Source organism: Zea mays, chromosome 2, assembly GCF_902167145.1.
Source record: "Zea mays cultivar B73 chromosome 2, Zm-B73-REFERENCE-NAM-5.0, whole genome shotgun sequence".
NCBI classification, from domain to species: Eukaryota; Viridiplantae; Streptophyta; class Magnoliopsida; order Poales; family Poaceae; genus Zea; species Zea mays.
Window position 1 is genome coordinate 215357237 of NC_050097.1, and position 26500 is coordinate 215383736.

At 43.2% G+C, this 26500-nt stretch overlaps 2 non-coding genes and 1 pseudogene across 3 annotated transcripts; 2 read left to right on the top strand and 1 right to left on the bottom strand.

Moving 5' to 3' along the window:
• Positions 1-1893: 1893 nt before the first annotated feature.
• On the bottom strand, positions 1894-8415 carry LOC103647797 (uncharacterized; annotated as a pseudogene). Its single transcript, NR_161195.1, has 12 exons — positions 8264-8415; positions 8077-8170; positions 6689-7984; positions 6082-6243; positions 5441-5686; positions 4734-5109; positions 3180-3527; positions 3039-3073; positions 2751-2904; positions 2546-2624; positions 2383-2474; positions 1894-2157 (listed from the first exon to the last, which is right to left on the bottom strand). The product of NR_161195.1 is annotated as an uncharacterized protein (transcript).
• Positions 8416-15154: 6739 nt separating this feature from the next.
• LOC111591018 (small nucleolar RNA R12) lies at positions 15155-15237 on the top strand. Its single transcript, XR_004856784.1, has one exon. It is a non-coding gene; the product is annotated as a small nucleolar RNA R12 (small nucleolar RNA).
• Positions 15238-15361: 124 nt separating this feature from the next.
• LOC111591001 (small nucleolar RNA SNORD24) lies at positions 15362-15448 on the top strand. The gene has a single exon (XR_004856770.1). It is a non-coding gene; the product is annotated as a small nucleolar RNA SNORD24 (small nucleolar RNA).
• Positions 15449-26500: the final 11052 nt, after the last annotated feature.

The window sequence follows — 26500 nt, forward strand, 5'->3', positions numbered from 1 at the left end:
AGACGATCCCTCTTCTTTGAAAGGATTTCTTGCCATCGTCGTCGCCTCTACTTGTTCCCTCTTCTTTCAAAGGATTTCTGGTCGTTCTGTGTCACCTCTGCTGTGTGCCGACTGACGGGTGTGAGGCTAGGGCGTTGGAGTACTACAGTTCTTTTTTCCCCAACCCCCTAGATATGCATGTAAAGCAACAACCATAGCCTCTGCTCCTCCGGATAATTCCAACAACGGACAGTCATTCAAGGCAGGCAGTGGATGTGGTGGCGTAATGGATATATATGGTTTGGTTTCGGTTGAGGGAGTGATGGATGGCGCCTACCTGACGCATCGGAACCACTGGCGGTGACCTCTCTCTCTCTCTCTCTCTCTTCTCTCGTTTTCGATCGCGACGTGCGATCCCGCGCCCATATCATCCTGCCGCTCGTCGCACGGGCCAGGACACTGGATGATGTGAGGAACAGCAGGCAGGTCGCCGAAGCTCTTAGGCTGTCTTCCAACAAGAGACTGTAAAGCACCCTATACTCTAAATGTAGAGGATTAGACGTCCGGTACAGTCCCAACAACAACTGCTAAAGGCTCCACTAAAATATAGCATGCGTTCCTCGTCCGCTACATTTGGAGTACAGGCGACCGTGCGCTATCAACTGTTCACTCGCGCGTTCAGTCATCCGTTCTCTCCAGCGCTCTCGGAAGCTTCTAGCTGGACCTGGGCGTCACGAGCTGATGGTCCGTGAAGAGGTGACGTGGTGGATATATTTGGAAGCCCTATTTTTTAAAGAAATTATTTTGTGTACATAACACACGATTTGCAACTTGTAAATGAATATTAAAAAAACTTTGATTACAAAAATATTCGTACGTGTACCATAATTTATAATCTGTGTAATTTGATCCGGTTAAAAAAAATTGATGCAACCATTTTTGTTAATATGATTGTTGAAAATATGGAGAATGAGATATAGATGATGAAATTTAGAGAACGTTGTTGGAGATAATGAAGATATAGATGACATAAATTTTTAGAGTGTGCTGTAAAAGATAGAGAATATTCATTTAGAGGATGAAATTTAGAGGACGTTGCTGGAGACAACCTAAAGCCGGCCTCTGCGGCTTCAGACCGTTAGACGTGAGGGTTTTACCCAGTCCAGACTCCAGTTCAGTGAAGGCCCATTCGAAGATTATGGAATCGACGGCCCAGTATCACTTCTTGCCAGGCTCGGAATGTGAAGCCCGTGTCTGGCCTTTCCGATTTGGACAACCGTGGACAATTCCCAGTCCCAGAGAAACTCTCGGATTCCTTGATCCAGGCGTAACAAGATCATATGAATCTCTACTAGGTATATGCCCGTGCGTTGCAACGGAGACATATAATACACAAGTCCCCGTTACAACGTATGGACACTCACCTAGTGTGAAGAATGAAGGCAAAAGCATCAGGTATCTTGCTGCCAGGAACACCGTCAGGGAGAATAGCAGATGGAGTTGCTGACGAGGGGGTCTCTCGGTCGTCGATGTTCCGCGCGGCCACTCGCCCTTCTCTATCTTCCGCCGCCAGGAAGAAGCGAGGGAGAAACAACCCAGCGAGGGAGAAACAACCCCAAACGTACGCACGGCGAACCGAAACCATTTCTCCAGAATATATGAGGTATTTCAAGATTGAATACCAAGACTGCCGAAGCAGTATATGAGGTATTCCAAAACAAAAACAAAAATATACTACGGCTCTCAAAAAATCCAGAGTCAACACCGGAGTTATGCCAGCCAAACATCCCGTTTATGAATTATACTAAGTTGTACAGTAGTGTCATCTCCCATTTTTCAGTTTGCATGATCCCTTTATCTCAAATGCTTGTAGAATAGAACTATGGATCCATGAGAAATCAGACGGTCCCAATTAATACCACGAAATTCGCATGTTCATCATGTTGAAAACAACGATAGAGACATCAAGTTGTGTGCATCGTGCACTCTGATTCGTATGAACTATGCATTTGCCTATGGACAAGGAATCTGAGTATTTAAGAACTCACGCCTGCTGTACATGTACCCATTTATTTGGCTTTTCTACTTTCCACACGCCGGAGCATCCCACACGCGAGATGCTTTGTGGCATGCCTTGAATTTGAATATACTTCAGGCTCCATCCACGGAGACGCTTACCTGTGAAGTGATCAGACACAATGATTAATATAAATACCCAACAGTACCATGGTAAGCATGGTGCCCTTAATATAGCGTGCACCACATTATTTTCTCAACTGGAGCTGAATCTGAAAATTCTGGCCATTGTTTTTAAAACTGTCCAAAGTAGGGTTCAAATGGTTGATATCTTGTGCATTGAAATAAACAAGCAGTGGTACACAGTAATCCAAACAGCAGCATTACCATTTGTTATGTGTGTCATCAAAGATGAGGGACTCAATATCTTGCACCACATGATCATCTATCTCAATTCTCAGGGTAGAGTTATGACCCAACTGCACAGTTATGGACATTAGTAACTACTGTTCCGTGGTAACAGAAAGATCCTTGATGCAAAAGGACTGACCTTGACAAAAGGCGTCCTAAGAGCCCTGTTCTTATACACTGTCGTTCTATCAGGTTGTCTGGACGGGAGGATCCAATCTCTGCAGCCAAGTAGCTCAAGTATGTCAAATTCAATCTAAAAGAAAGTACAGCAAAAGGCGTAAGAGCGTGTGTGAATCATAATATATTCTGTCATCAAAAGTCGCAGGAGAAGCAGTGGCTATCACCTCTTGTCCGGGCGAAGGATTCCACAATGCAGATCTTACACCACGTGAACACGGCCGTCAGAACATGAGCCGGTACGCTTGCTTCTTCTTAGATCGCCTCTCCTGAAGTTTGGGCAGCGACGGAAACCAAGTTGTTGCTGGATCACGGATATAACTTCTAATAGGCAAATAACAGATATAAAGTGCTGATTAACTAAGGATAAACTGTCCTCACAGGCTCAGAGTGAAAATAAGGTTTCAGAAATAGTTATTTTCAATCTAAAAAACGTAAGATAATTCAAAACATACCTGATGATAAGTTTGATGTTGTTTGACTTCTAAGTCTGATGTCATCATATCCTCCAAAGTATGTGCCATTCAAATTGAGTATTGTTGTTTGAGACCTTTGGTACATATTTATTTTATAAAAATGAGAGCAAAATTGTGTACCTGATGCTATATGCAGCAATGTTTAATATAGTCCTAATATCTTCAACTCTGCAACATGGTTATGATCAAGGTCTGTCACATGGTCAGCTCCTCCAAGGTCCTGTACAATATAGTCCTATAACAGCATTGAAATATCAAATGTCAAATAGACTATTTAATACAGGTTGCTGAATCAGCCATAGGGGGGAAAGATAAATCAATCCAACTTGCTGAATTTTCATCTTCCTTTCATAGACAGCTTCACGACCAGAAATATTTAGAGGTGCAGAACCTTTGAATGCAAGCCGCTTCGAGATGCAGTAAATAGACCGCCAACCATGGTAGTGCATCTTAAATCTTGTCCTTCCACTGCTAACAAATTGCTATTCATTAGATTAAAACAAATAAAATTTGAATGTGCAGCTCAACCAATTGGTTCCATGAATCTCAGGTCAAGTGTAACATGAATCACTTTCTAGGATATAAAAATCAAATCCAATGGCTCACATAACACAAGACAGTAATTGGCTAATTGCACATGTGCTAATTATCTCATCTAGAAAAGTGTTATTTCTTCAAAAAAAACGTATGGACTGTGGACATGTATGTATCATTGCATCATTATTCTCGTTGAGTTTTGTGCTGGGTTCCATACGAATATGTTAGCAGACGGAAAACAAGAGGGGTTGATTGAGATTCCAAATATTAATACATCTATGAAGCAAAACTTACCATTTTTCTGATCCACGCCATCGACATGTAGATTTTTTCCTGCATGTAGATAAGAGAAGACATAGAGAGAACAATCATTGAGATAGTGTTTTAAAATATCCACACATTAACAGAAAGAGATAAATTTGATTGAAACTTCTGCTAATAAAAAAGATTCGGGTAACAAGATATATATAAGAACCTTTGACCCAATCAGGAAAAGCTCCCCCAAGCAGGAACAACTCCCCGCTGCTCCAGCAGCCTCCCCCTCCACGTGCCCCACCCGCCCGCATCCATCGACCCACTCTTCACTTGATTGCTCTCTAAAAAAGAACATTGACCATGAGTCATCACATCAAACAGAGACTTAAAACATCCAACTCATACCCCATTCACTTGCTCTAGAAGAAGTGGCATGCATCTTCGCTTTAACAAAGTAGTGGCATGCATATATATTAACTGCATTTTAGCTGAGAACTCATTACTCTAAATGTAGTTAGTTATGAAATTATCAGTACGATCAGTAGTTAGTGAGGAGATGAAGATAATCAACAAATAGGAAACTGAACAGATCCTTATTGTGTCAATCTCAAATTCATTTTCCTATTTGATAATTGTGCCAAATAAAAGCAACATTACAATTTCTCAAATATGGTGAAGTACCCTACTAAATGATTCCACCATAAAAACCTGCCTAATTTTCAATGACCCTAAACCCTAAAAATAGTTAGACCAAGAGCTCTGCCTGTCGCAACGACTGACACGCCGCCGATGCCAGGAGGGAGGTGCCAGGAGGGAGGTCATCACAAGATCTCATTTTTTAACAGGAATTCGATGGGGACGAGAGGTTTGACGCGGCCTTACCGAGATCTCAAGGAGGTGCGCTGTGAGGTTCTTGGCGTCGATCAGGATGACGGTCTCGGCGTTCGTCACCTTCGACTTCTTCATCAAGGACTTGCAAGAACCTCGCAGCAGTAATATTCTAAAAGGGCTTGCAAGCAGTAAGAATTATGGTAACCTACACAAAGCAAATGTCGACCAGTAAAAAAGTTAGGTATTAGTCTTCCAAAAATTGCAGAGTACCTCTTGCTGAATCTGAAGCACATAAGGAGCAGCAAAAAGCTAAAATGACTTTAGTGATATTTGTGAGGTAACACCAGAAGGGGTTTACCAACGATGTTAACTTTGGGATTGAAGAGCTATGTTCAGATCTCCTCCCTGTAAACCCTTCGATTATGACCTGTATAGACAGATGGCTAATAATAAGTCAACAATTTTTTCATGAAAAATGCCACCAACTTATTCAGTGTCTAGCACCTTCCTGGAAATATTTATTAGCAGAGCGAACTCTTCCTTTGTCTTTTACTAAAGAATGCAGCTACACGAATAGGAGCAAAAGGAAAAGGAAGAATTGCAGTTAAATTTATGGGATTCTATGTAGTTCATGAACATAGGAGCACATACAATCATGGACGTCAGTTCTTGTTAGCACAACAATCTGCAGAAGGACTTTACAAAGGAATTCTTGATATACCCTTCAGATTTGAATAAGTTGCAATGTCGATGCATACCTAGCAATCTCGATGCAAGGCGGGGAGTACGCCTGGACATGGAGTCGTCCTCTTCGCCATCAATCTATCTGCTGGATCTGACCACCGTCGAGATGAATCCGACCACCACTGAGACGAATCTACCTGGTGGCTAGATTGAAGGACCGGAGGCTCGAATCCGTACCTTGCACCATCGATGGATGCCGGTGGAGCAGACTTGGAGGCAATGTCGTCCTCATCTCCACGGATACCATGTGATATTGCAATCTACCAGCAAAAAGATATAGTCAAACTGATCCTTCCTTTTTACAGAGCATCTTTAACTTGTAGTCAGCCTTGGTTGGTTTGTATCCTGATTAGGTTACCAATTTTGGTAAAAAAAAGTGTTGGAGGAAAATTTTGGCATCATACAGAAGTTGAAGTAGATAAATAGTGAGGTTCAAAATTTACAACAGACAAGCTCATGAAGGAATCAGGTACCAGTCCCACTAACCATAACTGACCAAACAAGATCATGAAAAGCTAATTATTATCTTATCTATACAACATCACAAGACCATGAAAAGCCAATTAAAATATTCATCACCTAAATAAAACAGGCGAGGTGGACACACAAGAACCAATGGCATTAGATGCCAAGTAGGGTGTAATTATTATCTTACTTGAAGAAATGTCTGTGCAATAACTCTGACAACTGGAGGAAGGCGGATGACAAACAATACCCCAAGACGATTCGGGTAGTTTTCTTGAACCACAGTGATAAACGGTAATTCTTGAATCTTCTTCATTGATCAAATTTACAACACCATGGTCAATTTGAGAAACTGAATTGAAAGAAAATAGTGAGACAATAGCCACTTTTCTTGCAAACAATTAGAGGAAGCGACAGGTGAAAACAAATCTGCAGTAAGTAAAGTAGGGGACAGGAGAGCATAACAAAAGCAATATGAATGTTAGTAGATAGCTCAGTCTCCAGCTAATAGGAAGAAATAGAGAGAAATATTAGTTTCAGATTTGGTTGGAAGCTCAAAAAACAATAGCAGGGAAATTTGCATGATAGTATGTAGTCTAATCAAGGCTGAAGCAGAGTTCATTCCCCACAACATCGGATGGTCGAAAATAGAAACTCAAGATTGCTTAATCACACTAAATATGTAAACATGTCTACTATATCACGAAATAAGAAAATGACTAAACTATGGAACCTAGTGTTAAACTGAAAGTATAGGACTGAACTATATGCGGCTTAGAAATAAATAATGAACTTACAGAGAACCAGTGAGGACTACAAAGATCATGTTGTGACCTTGGCTCCGGTGTACACCATCTCCAGGATCAGCTTAGAGCCATATCAAATCACCAGCGAGTAGCCGCAGAAGAGGAGCAGCATGACTGTGCCCATGCCAAGCCCAATGGCGAGCCCCTCTCGGACGTCGGACTTCCACTCAAAAAAGATAGAACAAGTGTTTAGGACAGTACTGAACATTTAGGAACTTTAATCCCCACATGCTAGTGCTACCATCTCCCCGGTCAAAAATTACAGTTTTTTCATTGACGCAATCGGAACAACATTACAGGACTGAAGAAATGGTTTTTTCATTGACGCATTGCATACCCACCAATTTGGTTATGGGATTGTACATGTCCTTAGTAACCAGTTAACAGAAATAGGTTATGGGATCAATAGAGTTGAGGAACAGAAAAATAGTGCGTGGTATGACACTTAAAAAGGATTTTAACACAGATCATTCCCAAATTACCGAAATGGAATAAACATTTCCAGTTTCTAAGGTTCTGTATTACATAATTGTTCGCAACGAGGAACAATTTGGTGATGCAGATTTTTTAAGCCCAGAGCAAGATCCAAGAATGTATTATTAAGGAGCAGGATTACAATAATTGAAGATGATCCTTTCTGCTACTGGAGCTTGACAACAATTTCCGTTGCCAGATGCATTCCCTACGGAGCAAAGTATTAGTTTGGATAGAAACCAAGTTATATCCAAGCTGAGCTGAGCTACCCATCTCCATGTATGTTCAGCATTCAAAACTAATAACAACATAAGTGTAAGCTATAATTGGCCCCTAGGAGTATGACAGATCTTCGGCCCGCACCACCCTTATCATCTCTAAAATTAAGCACATAGGTCTACTGGATAAAGATTAGAAAGAGCATAAAATACGTCTTTTGATGTACCAGCATAACCTATTTCATTTGAAGGCATCAAATCTTCTCTTGAACGGCTTAAGCATTATGCCTCCAAATTGCTCTCCAGTCATTCATATCGAAGAGATTATTCTCCTGTAAGCTCATATCAACATGGTAGGTTAGACTAAGATTTTGTTTTCCTTCCTCTCATACCGGAGCACAAAAAGACCACCCCATCTTCACATGTTCACCACGGAGGGAATCCATGCCCAGATGAGCTGGTTGCGAGTTCCCACAGTATGAACACTATGTGACCTCTCCAGTTCAATTCATGAGTTCACTGAAGTCCAGATGTTGAACTCATCCATTCTTAGAGTGAATGAACTCGAACTTCGTTTTCCACCTCCGCCATATGCCTACATTTTTATGATGTGGCAGAGATGAACGATCATATCCAACTAAAAGGCCATGCATAGTTAAAAAGAACATAATTACGATGGTGGCACACCTTTGCAATCTCTGATGTATTAACTGTACTGTCAGTAGTCCTCAAGCAAACCTTCAGGACACCCCGTTGCATGAAGACCACTGCTCCAATCGGCCTTTGATGAAAAGGGAAATGTTCTTCAATAAATTACCAAAGCAACACAAAAACAGCATGGATCTGTTCTGTTAAACCTCAATAGAGCTCACACCTTAGTCCAGCAGCAGCACTCCTCTGACTTAGCTCCAAAGCTATTTCATGGCTCAATTGTGTCTGTCCATCTGCTCTGATTGCCTTATAGTATGATAAAAATAATAAAAATATTTAGTATAGAAAATGAGACATTTGTAAAACCGATTGTATCTCTACTACACCATAAGGGTGGTGTGAGGGCGTCCACACCATCACCGTGCCCCCGCCACCCCGCGCGCGTCTTCCCCCGCATGCCGCACGCGTGAGACCCCCCCCCCCCCGAGCCCGCCCGCGAGCCCGTGCCCCCTGCCCGCGCACCAAGCTCCCTCCCCCGCGGCAAACTCCCCCGCGGCAAGCTCCCTCTCCTGCGGCGCGTCTTCCTCCTTGGATGCGACATGCCGCACGCGCGCCAGGCATCGCCCCGCCCGCCACAAATCTCGCCGCTAGGCACAATCCCCACACCAAACGCGCCCCCTGCCCTCGCCCTCGCCCTCGACGGCGCTGCCCGTTGTGATGGCGGGAACCGCGGACGCGCCCCACCAATCCCGACCCCGAGCCAGCCCGCCACCAAACCGCGCCCCTGCCCTCGCCCTCGACGGCACCTTCTTCATGGATGGCGGGATCTAGATGCGACGGAGTAAGAATAAGTTTGGTGGCCAGATCTCCTCTCATATTACCGCGCCCGCCTGATATGGAAGGTCCTAGATCTTTTCTCCCCATTACCGCGGTCGATGGATTTCTCGGCCTCGGCTACGGAGGCGGCGACATTATGAGCGTCGAGGTGCCACACTTCCACCCCGGTGTGCTTCTTGACCAGGGCGGCTTCGGGTTCGGCCTCGGCAACGTGGCGGTCTGCGGCGGATCTGGGCGCGCACTACGCGGCCAACAACATCGTGCTGGCCTCCTTCGCCAGCCAGCTCCTCGATAACGCCCTCGTGCCGCCGCTGGATGATCGTGCCGGCAGGAGGACACCGTCGGACGAGATGGACGACGAGCTGTACGGCGTCGCCGGCTGCAACAGCCACGTCACGGCGAGCTTGCGGTGCCCCAGCCAATCCGGGGCCACGGCGGTCTGGTCGTCGTCCAAGAAGTCGTACGATATCTGTACCAGCGCCGACGGACCAGTAACCGTGCCGGCCCATGACACATACCACCTCGTCGGGGCTGGGCTCTCCGACGCGGGAGGCCTCCACTACCCGCTCGCCGCCTGCAGTGGCGCCAACGCGTCCACGGCGGTGGTGGCGAGCGAGTTGTCGCTGACGCTGTGCTCCAACTCCAACTCCATCGCTTCCTCGAACAACACACTAAACGCCACGGAGCAGTGCTCCTCGAGAGCGAGCCGGTCCGCCCTGACCGAGCTGCAGTGGGCGCGGTCCCGGATGGCGCTGCACTTCGCCGCGGTGGTGGCGCGCTCGCGGTACACGGCCGTGCTCCAGAATTTGCTCAACGACGTCGCGGCCACATGCTGGACGGTGTCGCTGATGTGACCGGCGACTCATGCAGCGGCGTCGGCTCGGTTGGTGCGCCGTCCGCGGTGAGCTCCAACAGGTTCATGGCCTCGACCGAAGACGCTGTTACCCCTACAGCTGCCTGGCGTCCGTCACGCTGTTCTCATCGGTGATGAGTACCAGCTTCCCGCATTGGTCAAAAGCAAGGTCGGTTAGTCCCTTTCCCTTTCTGTCGTGATGTTGAATTTAATTTACATCGCCAGATTTGATAATAAAAAAATGCTGTGATATGCATGTACAGGTTTGTGAGGATGCATGATTTGGGAGGAGTTTGTTCGAGAGGCTAACATCTCTAGAATAGCCCAAGCACCTCCTCGAGCAGATGAATAAATAGGAAATATGAAGGGAGTATTAACTGTAGCAGTCACCCAAATATGATTACAGATCTAGATGTTCAGCGGAGTTTTCCACTTTTAATTGATTCCAAATAGAAGAAATATAGTAGTTTGCTTTATTAGAGAATAATTTGCAATTATATAAAACATATATCTGCAATGGTTCTTATCATGTGACTTTGTTAACTGCTCTATAGTGATTTGATTTCCTTTCACATAGACTGAAGCAAACTACTCTATATATTTATGTTCACCAGTTTAGCCATAGGTTCCAAACACTTGCTCAGATAAGACTACAGAAAACAATCGAAGCAGTTAGAAGAGTGGAACACTGCTGCCTTCTCATCTGAACTTACAGCTACTAAACACAAAGAGGTATGCCATCTTTTCTATATTAAACCTCCTTGGTCTGAGTTCTATACAAGATATTATTACTGCTACCTTCTTTACAGCTGCAGATGACCCCTAAGGATTCTAAACTGGTGATGCTAAAATACTGGTGATACACTACAACCAACAAGGTATGTATGCATTCTGTATTTAAAAATAATTCAATTACACTTCTCTTCCAGCATGAACTTACTGTTATTTCCTTTCTTCTACACCTTGGTGTGTGTTTTTATGCAGTTATTTAATAGCACTATTACACTACTTTCCTTTTCAACAGATTGATTCGCAGCAAGTGTTTGGCTGCATATAAGAAGCTTTCATAATATGAGGTCTCCCGGTGGGTTGTTGAAAGGATGGTCAGTCTTCATGACCAATATGAAGAAGACTGGATCATCAGATGTTTTTTGATCTTGGCTTGTAATTCTTTGCTGTTCCCAACAATCCAGCAAGGCATGTTGCAACACCCCACATCCAAGGATGTATTCTTTTTTTATGGTAATAACCCTTCAGTTATTTTTTCACAGAGGTTTAGTAATTCTGCTTTTATGTTGTAGTTTTTTAGATGCACATGATTCAGTAATTACATTGTGTGTAGATGTATATCACTATAAATATCCAGTAATAACAACCAGTTTAATGAATTCACACGTCCTAATAGTTTAATTATTAGCTAAAACTAATTTGGGATCTAACTTCATTTGTTTTCTTGGCAATTTTTCAAACTGGGTGGACATGATGATAAGAAGGTGATGGTTCCTACTATAATAACTTTGCGAGACATGTTTACTCATGCTGAGTTGAGAGTAAGTAGTTGAACTGTGCTTGATGTTGCCTTTAATATGCGCTCTTTTGATCCCAGAGACTGGGCATACTTGTACTTGTTTGCACATTAGATTATTTCAGATTGCTCTCACGAGGCTCATGTTTCATAGCAACTTTTTTTCATTGTGTATGCTAATTTATATGAACATCACTTTCATTCTCATACTAGAATAGTTTCCGAAATCAATGTTATAAAATCAATTTAGTTTGTGTTTCCTGTGTGTGTCCATTGAAAATAATGCAATACCTGTGATTCTTACACAACTGTCTCATGATTCTTTTGACAGATTACTGCAGGCAAGCGATTGCCAAATCTGGATTTGTGGAGCCAACACCTATCTGTTAAAATTTCTGGATTTCACAAATCACAAGAGAGTTGTAGAGAGTTCGAGCTGAGCAGAGATCTCGGTACTGCTGGCCAGTGGCCACACAGGTAATCTATTCAATCCCTTCCCATTGAAACTGCAATATTTTTTACTGCATTAGTTAAGAAAGCATACATGTACAATAGATATGCAATATACAGTAATAGATATAACAAAAGATCTAACAAGTATGGAAACAAACTAAATAAGCATGCCTCAATATAGTAATCGCACAATTGAGCACCACTTGCTCATAGACATAACACAATGCATATATATGATATAAATCGATAAAACATGTAATGGGGCCATCCAATCAGGAGACTTTCAAAAACACTAGGACAGTCAAGTGAGTTGGAGAAAACATTAAATATATATAACAAGTTTCCCAAGCCACATTGGTTGCCTTGCATTAGATGTTATTTTCCAATTTGAAGTCGGTGCATTTTTGTTGACAATTTTCTCTTTTTATTTCATTTTTCTATATTATTGTGAATTACTAAACCTTGGTGATAGGCCACAGAAACTTATTGTGACAGAGATTGCAGTGCCACCTGTTTCTATACGGCCTTCTGTTGTTGTTGGTAATAGTAGAACAAGGTTTGCTTTCTGTTTCTTAAGAGCTATTGTGCTTATCCTCATTTTTGTTTGGTGATTCAGAATAGCAGAATAACCTTGTGATCATGAATTGCAGTGCCACCTGAGCTTGCCCACGCTATGCATGGAAGGAGCGGTCGCAAAGCTTGCCCCAAATCTGCCTTGCCCCCGCCCCGGCTCTCAATCTCGCCATCCTCCAATCCGTCGATACCAGCACCCTTCAATCGGCCAATCAGCCCAAATCGACACCGCTCCATGGATACCGAGAAAGGTTTCCATCGACGACATGACCTATTTGATAACATGTCAAGCTGGACACCACACCAAACCCCATCCTTCTCTACTCTCGCCTAGGAAGACTACAGTCAGGTACGATGATGCAGTGTATGTAGTTGACAAGCCAGTGTATGTATTTGAAACTTCTATTGTGTGCTACTGGTATCCTAGGTTTTTTTTATCAGTTGCATTTTTAACCGATGTAAGATTAAGCAACCGATAATTAGAGGTACACGTGAGCATATGTTTTTTACCAAATAATTAGAGGTACACGTTAGCAACCTATTTGATAATACACAGTTAAATGTGAAACTTATACCGTTATTGCCAAATTTTTGTTTTTTCAATTTAATCATGTGCTTCTGTATCAAATGTTTTTTCCACTATATAGATTGCTCTTATCAGTTGCTTAATCTTGTGCTTCCGAATCATTGACACTGGTCTGTTATGATACTCCCTAAGTGTAAGTGAAGATGTATAGTCTCTACCCTCTTTAAATACTGCCAAGACATGCGCATTTCTCACCGATTCACCAGCATTTGCAGGAAATGATTGACCAGAAAGAACCATCATGCTTGCTGCTGCAAGTTTGTGGCCTCCAATCCCTCCTTTATGTTCTTGGCTGGTACCATTGCTGGTCGGACAAGATAATTCATTCTTCACACATGGTTCCTTTAGCTGTGAGAGATTTTCTGATTTTATCTGTCCTGTCAAAGGACACAGATTATTTGCCTCCGGACTTATTTTTGGTAAATTCATACCTGGGCAACCTAAATCCAGTGTCTTATCTTCATTCTTTTTCTGTTCAGTGCTAACAGAAGAAGGAATCAATGGTACTGTTGATGCCTGTGACATGTAGGACCGTCTTGGGCCATCAGTTAATCTGCGAACAGATTGAAATCGGATCTATAGGTGTTGATTCAAGGTGAAATTGGATCTGTAGGTGTTGATTTCCCCCATTTTTCACTCCAATATTGCATATTCCATTAGCCTGCGCAACAGATTGATACATGTTTTCAAGAAATCCTTTTTATGAGTGCAGGTGCAGTACAATGTCGCATTCGGCAATTCCTTCCCTTCAATGCTACCAAAGTATATCTGTTTTTGCTTATTAAACCTACTATTGGTTCAGTAATGGATTGCATATACTAAAGTAGTCCTGAAACATCACGTCATTGTCTCTGCACCTCTACATAATTATATTATGCTTAAAGTCTACCACATTTGTTATTTCAACATGAACCACAGGCTGCCCTGAATACTTATTTTTGTTGCATTTTTATTGACCTTATTGCTAGATGTTGGACTTGGGTCCAAATGCATACCAACAGTAACTATAGTAGTAGTAGATGGACAACCATTGATTTGATTACTCTGTCTGCCTGCCTCCATCGATTCAATATTATTGTGCAAGATGTTATTTGTTTGACTGTCCAATATTATCTGAATTCAAAAGCTTTTAATAGTCCAGTTCTTATGATCATGCTTTAGCAGTAGCTAAAAAGATGATCAGTAAATTTAAGTTGCACAATTGTATTACAAAGATGTTCAGTTTAACTGCATAAATTCCAAATTTCAACCTGCTGGACAAATTGGAATTTGTGCAGCGGTTTTTACTGTTTCTCATCTGTTTGGAATTATGATTTGAATTTGTCCTACACATTATAATATGTTCAGCTTAGCTGTACAAATTCCAAATTTAACCATTTCTCATCAGTTATTTTTTCTCTCGAACATGCAGGAGAACTGCACATTAATATATTAAGAAAGGAAAAAAAGGAAAAGGTCTGAGAATAGACCGGATACAAACGACTTCTTGCGGAGGTAAAAAAACACAAGAATGTTTTTTCTCATCAGTTATTGGAACTATCAGTTTTGCTTGAACATATTCTAGGCTATGGAAACTTGAGTGTTGATGCATGCATGCTTGCATGTTTTGTGGTTTTTAGCTTCAGGTAAAGGAAAGAACGGTTCTAATAACTCTTCCATTGTTGCTTTGTACTCACCATTTGCAATACTGATAGTTCCTTTTAAGCTGGGTTTTGGTCAACCAATGGTACAATTGTCCATTTACTTTTTTATATACAAATGATTTCAGATAGCCTATTTGTATTAGATTTTTTTTGCACATTTTTACTTGTCTTCACAATTCAAGATGCATCTTCACTATTAGCTGCTGATTGGTGATTGATTGACTGTGGTGTTAGATTTCCGCTGATAAATCTTATGCTGACCGACACTGTAGCCTATTTTATCCTTATCCAATTGGGCCAACGGTACGTTCTGTTGATTCTGGGTCAGATGTATGTGAAATTTGTTGGCTGATTTTGTTGCTGTGGTAATATACTAATATGTGACAAAATTAATATGGAAGTACATATATGTAAAAATAAGTCGTTTTAGTGGTCAAATCCACATTTCCAGCGATTTATGTTATAGTTCTTTTAAGTTTTTTTGTCTTTCTCGAGTTGTTTTTATGTTGTGTGTATTGTTTAGTGGACATGAAATCCACCTGCACCTTAAATGTGTAGTAGATTTATCTTTCTGGTTTCTCGGTGTTGGATTGTTGCAGGATGGGTTCAAGAATGGTTCTGATATGCCAATAGAGATGGCGATGGCGAGAATGACGAAGAAAATCAATCGGATTCCCATTTATTTTTACGTGAAAGATGAGATATTAAACAACTACTTCTGACTCGCGATCTCGCTGTCGTTGGCTTCTTATTGGAAGAAATCTTTTTGTTTTATTTTTGCCAGTTTATTCTTCTCTGGATCCTGTTTTGTGTTTCCTATGTGGATGGATACCTTAGATGATAGTCTGTGCGACCGGTGATGTGACCAAAATATTTGCTACTCTCGATGGGGCAAGTGCCCCGCCTAATGACCATGAACTGCCAAGATCTCTAAGGCCCTCTGTAATCAGTCTTGATGTGTGTTTCTGAATGTTCGAAATAATGCTTTTATATGAGATTAATGCTTATAACTCGCCATATGGCTGATGAGCTCTATGACCGGAGCTCTCTTCGAACATAGTAGTCTACAATTCTTCACGTGATTGAGTGAACTCTATGGTATGTTGGCTTGATTTCCATGGAATATTGTCAGCCTATCCTATATGTAGTCTTGTCCTTGAGTGGAATAGTTGAAGTTTCTGAGTTCCCCGAACTTATGGTCATCATATTAATATAGCGACAACTTGGATTTTTTGGTAGATTAGGTATGTTATTTTTTACAGACTATGATAGCACTAAATAGACTCGCCTTTCCTGACCCAATATTTTGCCTTCAGCTGCAACCGCTGGTTTATCAACCAATACATGTATTTGGTTATCTGGTTTATTTAGGATTTTTTCCTGAATTTTCCAAGGATTAGTTTACGCGAAGAAAGATGCATTTAAACTTTAGTATTTGTTGTTGCAACTTTTTTTGTTGTAACTATTGCCAAAGCAATTCTTGCAAATAAGACAAAATCCCCTGATTTAAAAATGTCCATCGAAGAAAAAATACTATTGTTTCATAACTTAGCACCCGTGAGACATGGATCGAACTATCATAAACCTTGGAAATGTATCAGTAATATATGAAGTGCATCCCCATTCCTGCTTATTGTGATTCTGTAACCCCATTCACACTGTGGCTGAGACTCGCTGGATCGCTCAAGCAGTACCTCACCAATGTCCTCTTAAAAATGTCCACATTTTTAAGAGGACATCTTGGCCCCAAATCAGAGGAACCCTCGCATTACCTCACCAATGTCCTCTTAAAATGTGGGACCAACAAAGGATTGAGACTTGGGAGTGATGTTGAGCACAGGCATCTAGATGCTATCATCCACCCTTCCAGGGCTGAGACCCTAATTTGGGGCCACTGAAGAGGTCCATAGGTTGACCACCTTTGGTCAGCACTTAGCTAGCCTCTAGGCCTCAGATCTCATGTATCATGCTTACATAGATCATGTGTTTGCCTCCATAAAGTTGGAGTAGCAACCATTATGAGTCAGGGGTCTTCTTATCCTGTTTTTTTTGTAAGATTGTCGATATATTTGTCTATCATTCAAAATTCTATATTGATCTTTTAAAAATTATTTGTGCAATATTATAAGGTTTGTTTGACATCGATTCATTCTATTTGAGTCGACATATTTATAAAAATATTACATATTTATATCTTCAATATAATATTACTGTTATGGTAGTATTTTATCACACAGATTTTATATATCATAGTGATGTTTGCCATTCTGTATCTATGTTTTATATTAAAATTTAACTTTCGTGGCAACGCACAGGCACACACCTATAACAATATAACACACATATGTATATAATTTATTGTGTTATTATACGGTTCCGTTGCAACGCACGGCACTCACCTATAACAATATAACACACATATATACATAAGTTATTGTGTTATTATACGGTTCCGTTGCAACGCACGGGCATTCACCTAGTGATACTTTTAAAACCGATTGTGTCTGTCCATCTGCTCCGATTGTGTGAGCCGCCGACTGTGTTGGCTAGGGAAGAGGGAGCCGGGGACGACACAACTTGCGCTAAGGCACCTAGTCGAGGGCAGAGCTGGAGGCCAACGCGTGGAGCTGCGACACCCTGTCAAAGAGAACCAGGAGGGCGCGGCGGGCGCGAGAGCGGCGGTGCCGAAGGCAGGAGGTGGGTTCGGCTCGAGGTGGCGACGCGACAGTCGTGGGACTCGGCGCCCGTGGCACCGCCATCGCCGCCCCCACCCAGGAATGCGCGAAGGCAGATCTGGACGAAGGCGGGTGGTGGGAGCGCGAACACCTGGGAGAGTGGGGATCGAGCTAGGGTTTTGCGTGTTGTTGAGGGAAAGACGAAGAGAGGGGGAGGCGTGAGGTTGAGAGAGGTTGGGCGATACGTGCCTGTCGTCCGCTCCCGCTCGCTCCTCGTCGCCGACCGGATCTAGCTGCTGTTGTGACCTCCTCCCCTCCCGCTTGCTGGCTGCCGCCGATCGGGTGGCCATGCCCGGCGCTCGTGGATGCGCAGCCCCATACCGACCGTGGTCCACGAGGTCGATGCTCCTCTTCTCGAAGGAGGTCCCAGCGGCGGCGAAGGAGGAGGACGATAGGGTCCTCAGAGGATGAGACCGCGTGGGGGAGCGGGATCCCGCCGGTCCGAGCAGGCGGCGGTGGAGGCGCGGCTCGTTGGCGGATGTGAAGCCAGGGGGAACATCATGGGAAGGAAAAAGGTGGTGGCATGGGAAGGAAGACGACGACGGTGCGGCGAGGAGCAAGCGGGGCCGGGCCGAGCGATCTGGCGCGGTGGGGGAGGCTTGGATTGCGGCGACCGCCGTGGATGGAAGGGTGCGGTGGGGAGGCGTGGATTGCGGCTCTAGCGTGGTGGGGGAGCAATTGAGAGCGGCTGTGGCGTCGTGGGAGCACATCCGTGCGATGAGGAGCGGAGGGAGAGGATTGTGCGGCAGAACATGGTGCACGATTGTGAAGTCTACACTAAAGCCTTATAGAGTAGTAAAGACTACTAATTAAGTACCTAACGTAGACGTCCACACCCAAGATGGTGCACTGTTCTGCCATGCCTCTATCCCGAGAATGCTGCCGCATCCCCTGCCCGCGCTCGCCCACGACCCACTCGGCTCGACTCTGACCTAGCGCATCTTCCCTCGCCCCCGTGCGCGCCGCCACCCGGTCTGCGTGCAAGGACCCCTCCCCCCTACGCGAGATAGTCGCCTTCCCCTCAACGCCGATCCACCCCGCCCTCCTCCCCACGCCGTCGAGGACCTCCTACCCCTCTGCTCCGCGATTACGGGGATCCGAGGCCGCCATCACCGCCCATGATCCTCGGTCGATCCCTGCCATCAACGCGCAGGCAACACCGTCGATGGAAGATGGCGCGCAGGCAACACCGCCCATGTTCCTCGGCCGATCCCCGCCATCAATGCGCAAGCAACACCGTCATCCTCCCCTCTGCTCCATGATCCGCCCCATCACGCCCTCCTCCCCTCGATCTCTTCGGCTACTTCAAGTTGGTTTGGTCCGATCTAAATTGTGTGTCTGCTCAGGTTTCGGGAGGATCAGCGGGCTCGTGGCCAGGGTCCCCCTGTAGAGCGAGGATGTCAAGCTCGTCACCGTCGACGACCCTTTCATCACCACGGACTACATGGTATGCCCCTCGATCTGCTGCGTTCGAGCTCACCCCGCACTGACCCTAGCCACCGTCGGCGAGGCCACTCCCTCCTCAAGTTGGTTTGGTCCGATCTAGACTGCGCGTCTGCTCAGGTTTCGGGAGGATCAACGGGCTCGTGTCCAGGGTCCCCCTCTAGAGCGAGGATGTCAAGCTTGCCAAATATGTGTGATCATGTGCTTGACTGCTTGCAAATTCAACATGTGCTTGCTAATTCATCATGTTCTTGCCAATACATCATCATGTGCTTGCTAATTCAGATCACTCCTTTTTTCTTTTCCTTTATTTTAGTTTATTTAGAGCAACTAAACTAGCCAGATTAGTGTCTGCTACCGATATGTGCCTTTTCCCCATGACAGTTATGAGACCAGTTTTGATTGAATCACCTTCATGTTTTCATCTAAATCATTTTTTGGTGTATCTCTCTACCTGTTTGAGTTCATCGACTGGTACAACACTTCATCTACTCTAAGTTTTGATCTACTCTAAGTTTCAATCATTATTGAACAACACTTCATGGATATGCAAATTTTGAACTTTGTTCTCTGATGCCCATAGAACTGAAAGTGTGGTAACCTTCTATTCATTGTAATAATATTTGCAGCCTAATGCCTTGTTGCTCTACAAAATGTCCCATATGTATTCTTCTGTACTCTAATCTTGTTTGTTGTTGTTGGTCATCCTTATACTTTCCCCCACTATTGCAAGGCGCTGTTGAAGCTATCGCTCCCGCGAATAAAGTTGTTGCGGAACTGGTGGGAGATGTAGCTGCGCCATCGTCAAGGCTGGCTAGGAGGCTACTACATGGATCATGGTGCCCTCCTCGGTGTCAGGGGATATGCTTGGATCAGAGTAGGGGTAGGTGAGGGTGATGATTGTCCATTTATCGCCTTCAATTTCTTCAATACCATTGATATTTAAGTCGTCTCATCGAGCTTCTTTATATATTATTCCGCAACTTAATCTATTTTCTTGTCCCAAAAATCATCACCACATCCAGTTATCTTATGTTGTTTTGATTTGTTGGTTGCTGCTCCCTGGAGAACGTTCATGCTATGGACACAAACTCAAGTGGACGTGGTGTTCGACAATTCAAAACATACCTATTGCATAGATTGGAAAAGGTATGCTTAATGGTTGGATCTAGATTGGATGCTCTTAATAGTTTGGTTGCATGCTTGCACCAAATAAGTGATTTTACAGGATATGTTTTGTAATAAGATAGGCTACTGGGAATTGCTATATTTTGTGAATGGTATTGTGTTTTTAACAAATACTTTGTTCACCTATTGTAGGTTCAGTTTCTCAACTTTGTTCTTTGCCCACAATAAGTGAAATCCATCATGATTGATCTTGGGACAAGTGGGTGGATGGAGTTGGTCTTACTATGGAGGGTGCTGGCCACGGGGAGCGATGTCGCTTATGCTCTGACTCTGCGATGACGTGCTGATATGTTTTTAGAGCCATGGATCGAATTTGTTTGCTTTGAAGGACAAGATCAGATTATTGACTGATAACTCGGCTTTGAATTTGGATGCCAGCCTGCATGATCTTCATCCAGCCTCTTGGTTTGTTCTATGTTCCTTTTATTTGGTGATATTATAATTTAACATGTACTTGTATCTGTATTTGCAAAACTTTGTGGGGTGACTTGTGTTGAAAACAGATCTCTCTCTCTTCAAATCCAGGTACTATGTTGCATGGTATCCCATTCCCCTGGGCATTGGATTCATCAGAGCAGCTCAGCAGATGGGGCTGCTGTTTTACCAGTCATAGGCCTACAATCTTACAATGCCAAAGTAAAGGACTGACATACCACATGAAACAAAGATGCCAACTAAAATGATTGGTGCAGATTAGAGGTACAACTTGAGGCCTGAAACAAGATATCTCTTCTTATTACATGATTTGATGTTTCCATGCTTCATTTTTCTGTTTACTGGGATGAACATGCTTGATTTGTGTTTGCAAAGCATATCAACTACTAGATGGGATACTAAAAATGGTTGGAGTTTTTGAGAAACTAAATCATACCTACTTGGGTCATATCTGTTAGAGCAACTTCTTATATAAATTTTAACTCTCTAATTCATAGATTTAAGGAGTTGCTAAATAACTTTGGTAGTAAAAAATTGTGAGTTCTCCAATAGCTCTCTAAATATATGTTGTATTTTTGTTTTGAATCTATCCATATAAAAAAGTCACACATGTCAACAACCACCTTCATTACATACATAATGTAACCATTTTTTGTTTAGGAAGTTAGTGAATGGTTGTCGAATGTGGATTGCTGGGTTCTTGGGGCTCAGGTGAATGTCCTCATAGTAAGTCCTTGCCATGTGGGTTGCTTATTAAGTGGCAGAGTAGCAGTAGGTTGCTCCATGTTTATTGATCACTATTAAATAGATGGTTCTCCAGATCAATGGGTTTTAAAACTATTGTACTTAAGTCTTCTCTTGTTATGCAGGCATAGTCGTGACTGTTATAGCTCTTTGTTAGCTAGGCTACTTATAATCATCCAATGGATCGAAACCAACAACTGACAATGCTTGGTTACAAGTTACTATAGCCTGAATGCATGCATGTATGTACGTACTTACATATAAATGTATATGTTTAGATGCTTCATTCTCACCTGAATAATCATTGAGTTGATTGCAAAGAGTCATAAAGAGGTGACACAATTCATATCCTGCACCAATGTGTCAATGCGTGTACCGGTGAGATGGTTAGGCTCAACGAACTTTGTATCTAGCCGTGTTAAACACTATACTTGAAATTTTTATTTGACCATGCTATTTAAGGGTCAACAGAAACATGTTCCGGTTCCCCCCAATTTACAAGTAATATCTACGTCAAGTGTGTTCAGATTCTCTTTGCAACGCACGGGAATCAAGTTGAAGTAGTGTTTTCTTGGCAGATGTTCGCCTTTAGGACATTGTTGCGAGGTAATGCTACAATATTGGGGATTACTTCATTCCTTAATCATCTAATATTTTTTCATCGTCTCTGCATTTCTTTCTGCAGGGGAATCGGATATGCCACAGGCTGCGTGATGTTGTTGTGGGGGAACGTTGTGACCGATATGTTCTCTACTAATCTCGGTACCAAGCTCTGACTTCACCTTTTCATCAGATGCAACTTCAGAAGCCCGTGAAGACCATCTACCTCATTGATCTTGTTACCCACCAGATATAAACTCTGATAATCCCCAAGTTAATGCATGTGATTTTTCATCCTATTTCTATAAGGTTTATGCATGTGATTTTTTCCATTGTTTCAGGTCCCAGCCAAAGAGCAAGTTAATGCACTATCAAAGGAATTGTTTGCGCTTTCAAGTGTCATAGGTATTCTGAGCACACTGATGGCTATCTTGTGTTATTGTTTTGACCAATAAAATCTATAATTTATCTGAACAAATTGATGCAATTGTCTCCCTGTTCTAAAATTCACATAGCATGTGATTTTCCCCTTGTTTCAGGTCCCAGCCAAAGGGCAAGTTGATGCACTATCAAAGGAATTGTATGCGCTTTCAACTGTCACAGGTATTTTAAGCACACTGCTGGCTACTTGTGTTATTGTTTTGACCAATAAAATCTATAATTTATCTGAACAAATCGATGCAATTGTCTCCCTGTTCTCAAATTCAATGGTAGTCACAGATCATAGAGAGTTCTATATGTTTCTGTTAGTATGATTGTGTTAAGTTTATATGTTCTATCTTGCCACTTTGCTCTCCAGCAGCTGATACTTGATATGGTTGCAGTTGCAGCTCATGTATATAGACAATAGATGCTATCCCAGTAGATGCACATCCTATGACACAGTTTGCCACGAGAGTAATGGCTCTTCAGGTGAGTACTTCCACTTCTGGCATGCTCTCTTCAAAGTATAATATCATAATTGTGAAATAAAATCGCATTTTCTTGTGATTTATTTACAATTTTTAGAACCGGATGCAAGTGGTATTTAAATTAATTTCCTATTGTGTCATGTATGCTCTTTGTAAATTCTAAAGCCTAAAAATGACTTAGTTTTCCATTTTAAATTAATTTATACATGTTCTTCCACTTCCGTTACCATTAACCCATGAATCTGATTACTTGTATATTTTCTGTTACCATTTACCTGTTCTCACCATTTGAGATTCTAGATGATGGTACCACACTACTCTGCTTGGCCCGTCTTTTTTAGGTATGTTTGTAGTTATTTGTTAAAACATTTTTTCCCTCTCCTTGATAATGAATCATCGACACTAGCTTCATGTAAGCCAGCACAGTGTGGCAGTGCCAGTGGCCGAGATTAGGACGTGATCTTAGTTAACTTTAGGTGTGCTTTGTCATAAATCAAGGCTTGGAAGGGAGCTTTCTGCCTTTCTATGATTTTTTTGTCCATTTGTTCCTCACCCTTTCATCGTTTAGTCACATGTTCTTTCCTTTCATTTTGATTATGAAGCTACAAAATATTTAGTAATGTCACACCGCTCTACGATGATCCATAGACTCATAATGTTATTGGCATTCTGAAGGTGCTCTTTCTTTGTCAATACAATCTAATGAGTGTAAACTATGCTAATGTTGCTTTTTATTTTAGGAGTTTACAACCTTTTTATAAGAGTTCTCTCAAGCTATCTTACAGATGTGAGTGAATCTTGGACAGAAAATGCAGATTACATAATGGTGAGTAGTAAATAATTTTCTCTCGAATGCATAAAATGGTATTGGGACGTGTGTTGCGATGCCACACACAACTGTGAAGTATTAACACCATATGATAGCTGTAATAAAATGAAATGTACCATTTCTATAAGATGACCATGCTAACAGAAGTTCTGGTTCATAAGCTCAAAAATCCTACTTCTAGATTTGTGTTTGCAAAGCATATCAATTACTAGATGGGATACTAAAAATGGTTGGAGTTTTTGAGAAACTAAATCATACCTACTTGGGTCATATCTGTTAGAGCAACTTCTTATATAAATTTTAACTCTCTAATTCACAGATTTAAGGAGTTGCTAAATAACTTTGGTAGTAAAAAATTGTGAGTTCTCCAATAGCTCTCTAAATATATGTTGTATTTTTGTTTTGAATCTATCCATATAAAAAAGTCACACATGTCAACAACCACCTTCATTACATACATAATGTAACCATTTTTTTATTTAGGAAGTTAGTGAATGGTTGTCGAATGTGGATTGCTGGGTTCTTGGGGCCCAGGTGAATGTCCTCATAATAAGTCCTTGCCATGTGGGTTGCTTATTAAGTGGCAGAGTAGCAGTAGGTTGCTCCATGTTTATTGATCACTATTAAATAGATGGTTCTCCAGATCAATGGGTTTTAAAACTATTGTACTTAACTCTTCTCTTGTTATGCAGGCAGAGTGGTGACTGCTATATCTCTTTGTTAGCTAGGCCACTTATAATCATCCAATGGATCGAAACCAACAACTGACAATGCTTGGTTACAAGTTACTATAGCCTGAATGCATGCATGTATGTACGTACTTACATATAAATGTATGTGTTTAGATGCTTCATTCTCACCTGAATAATCATTGAGTTGATTGCAAAGAGTCATAAAGAGGTGACACAATTCATATCCTACACCAATGTGTCCATGCGTGTACCGGTGAGATAGGCTCAACTAACTTTGTATCTAGTCGTGTTAAACACTATACTTGAAATTTTTATTTGACTATGTATAAAATACAATTATACAAGCGCCAATCCGTCCTCCATCTCATGAGCATACGAGCAGTTGAGCACCTCACGTGAACCAGTGCAGTGTGCTAATGCCGCTGACAGATCACTAGCTAGCTGCTTTCGACTTGCATGGCTTTTTTTCTTCTTTGCCTTTGTTTCATGCATGCTTCTTTATTCATCTACTCTAAGTTTCGATCATTATTGAACAACACTTCATGGATATGCAAATTTTTAACTTGGTTCTCTGATGCCCACAAAACTGAAAGTGTGGTAACCTTTGACCAGTTCTTCATCTTCTGTATTTCCATAGCTTGAATTTTCTCGCTCTTCATCTTATCACTAGAATCACAAATAGATTACGAAACTGGTTCTCTTAACAATATAACACATATTTTACATAAATTACCGTGACATTATATGTTTCCGTTGCAACGCACGGGCACTCACCTAGTTAGTATGTAATTTCTTAACAGGCAACGCGGCAGGGGGCACTATACTGTACAGGCCCGGTCATGATGTTTTATCAGCACCAGCCATGTGGATTGAATCTACCTTGGATCTAATACAATGTATGGTAGAATACTTCGACAAGTACAGAAACGGAGGGTGTTTTCAGTTTTCGTGTAATTAATCTTCTTTGTTACGGTGCATGGTCGCATAGCATTTGCAGCCTAGACGTCGCTTCCCTGCTTCTCGCCTCTTGTCAATGTACGGACACATATGTAGGAGATATAAAACCATGTGCGCGCGTAGGTGTTCTGTTGTGTCACGATTCGTCGTCTGCGTTCCCCCGTTGATGGCGCGTGGCAAGGACGTCCCTCGTGACGTTCGTCGCGACGAGGTGGTGGAGGTGGAAGCCCATCAGCCCATGTGTATGTAGCTCTGGTCTTCGGTTCCGGGACCGGGCGACTGGCCCAGACGCATGGCGGTTGGCGGAGCCAGCGGCTGACAAGTTGCCACGCCTGCCGCTGCGCACCTGCTGTGCCGGCGGCCGCGGTATTCCGAGCTCCGGCCTTCCAGTTCCAGAGCAGCTTCCGCGTGGTGGAGTGCTGCTGGAGTCTTGGATATCAAGTACTAACAACGTTTAGGTCATACAAACTAGTCGAGTGCGCGCTTTGTTATGTAGTTTACAAATCTGTACTAACTATTAAGACGGTATTGTAGACTGCCCCCGCCAACAACCGCTCGCCCGATCCCGCCGCGACCCATACAACGCGACCCCCGCCCGCCGCCAACCGCGAGACGCGAACGCCCGCCCGCCACGAACAGCCCGCACGTGTGCCGCGATACGCCCGCCGAGACCTGCCGCGAACCCTGCCCGCCGTCGAAAACCTCCCGCCGCTGCAATTCGCTCGCCCGCCTCTATCCGACCTGAGCTCAATAGAACCCCGCCCGCCGCCGCGAACCCCGCACGCCACGATACGCCCGCCTCCTCCCTCTGGTTTGCACCCGCACCACGTAAAAAGATGTGCACGGCTCGGTCGCCCGCTCGCCGCACCGCACACCCTAGCATAGGAGGCAAAGAAGTACAGAGGGAGGAGGCGAGCAGCAGATACACGGCGTGACAGACACCCAGGAGGGAGGGTGCTGTTTATCCATGCTGCTCCGGCTGAAGATCGTCGTCGGCGTCCACTCGGTGGTGCTCCCGGTTCCTGTTCGAGGCGGCTTTGGCCATGGTGCCTGCTACGCGGCAGTAGAGCCCTGCTGGCGCCGCAGCCGGAGGCCAGCGCTAGCGGCGGCGGGTGGCCTCGTCACGAGGCGGCCGAGGAGCGCCACGGTGGTGATGGCGCTGAAGGAGGAGCCTGAGGGCAGCCGTCGCGGCTTCGTCGGCAGCGGGCCGAGCTGGGACCCCGGGCTGGAGATCCAAGTCCCCTCAGATCCGTTCCTTCTCTGGTATTTGTTCCTATACTCATCTGTATTGGTCAATCTCATCTCTGCAGTGGCAGTTATTTCCCCTTCTTATGTGTGATTTTTTTCCTTGGGATAGGATTAGGAAGGACAGTAGCGAAGCTAGCAAAAATTTTATCGGGGTCATCAGTATTTTCTACTAGATCTTCACTATAGAACTATTGTTATTAACATCATT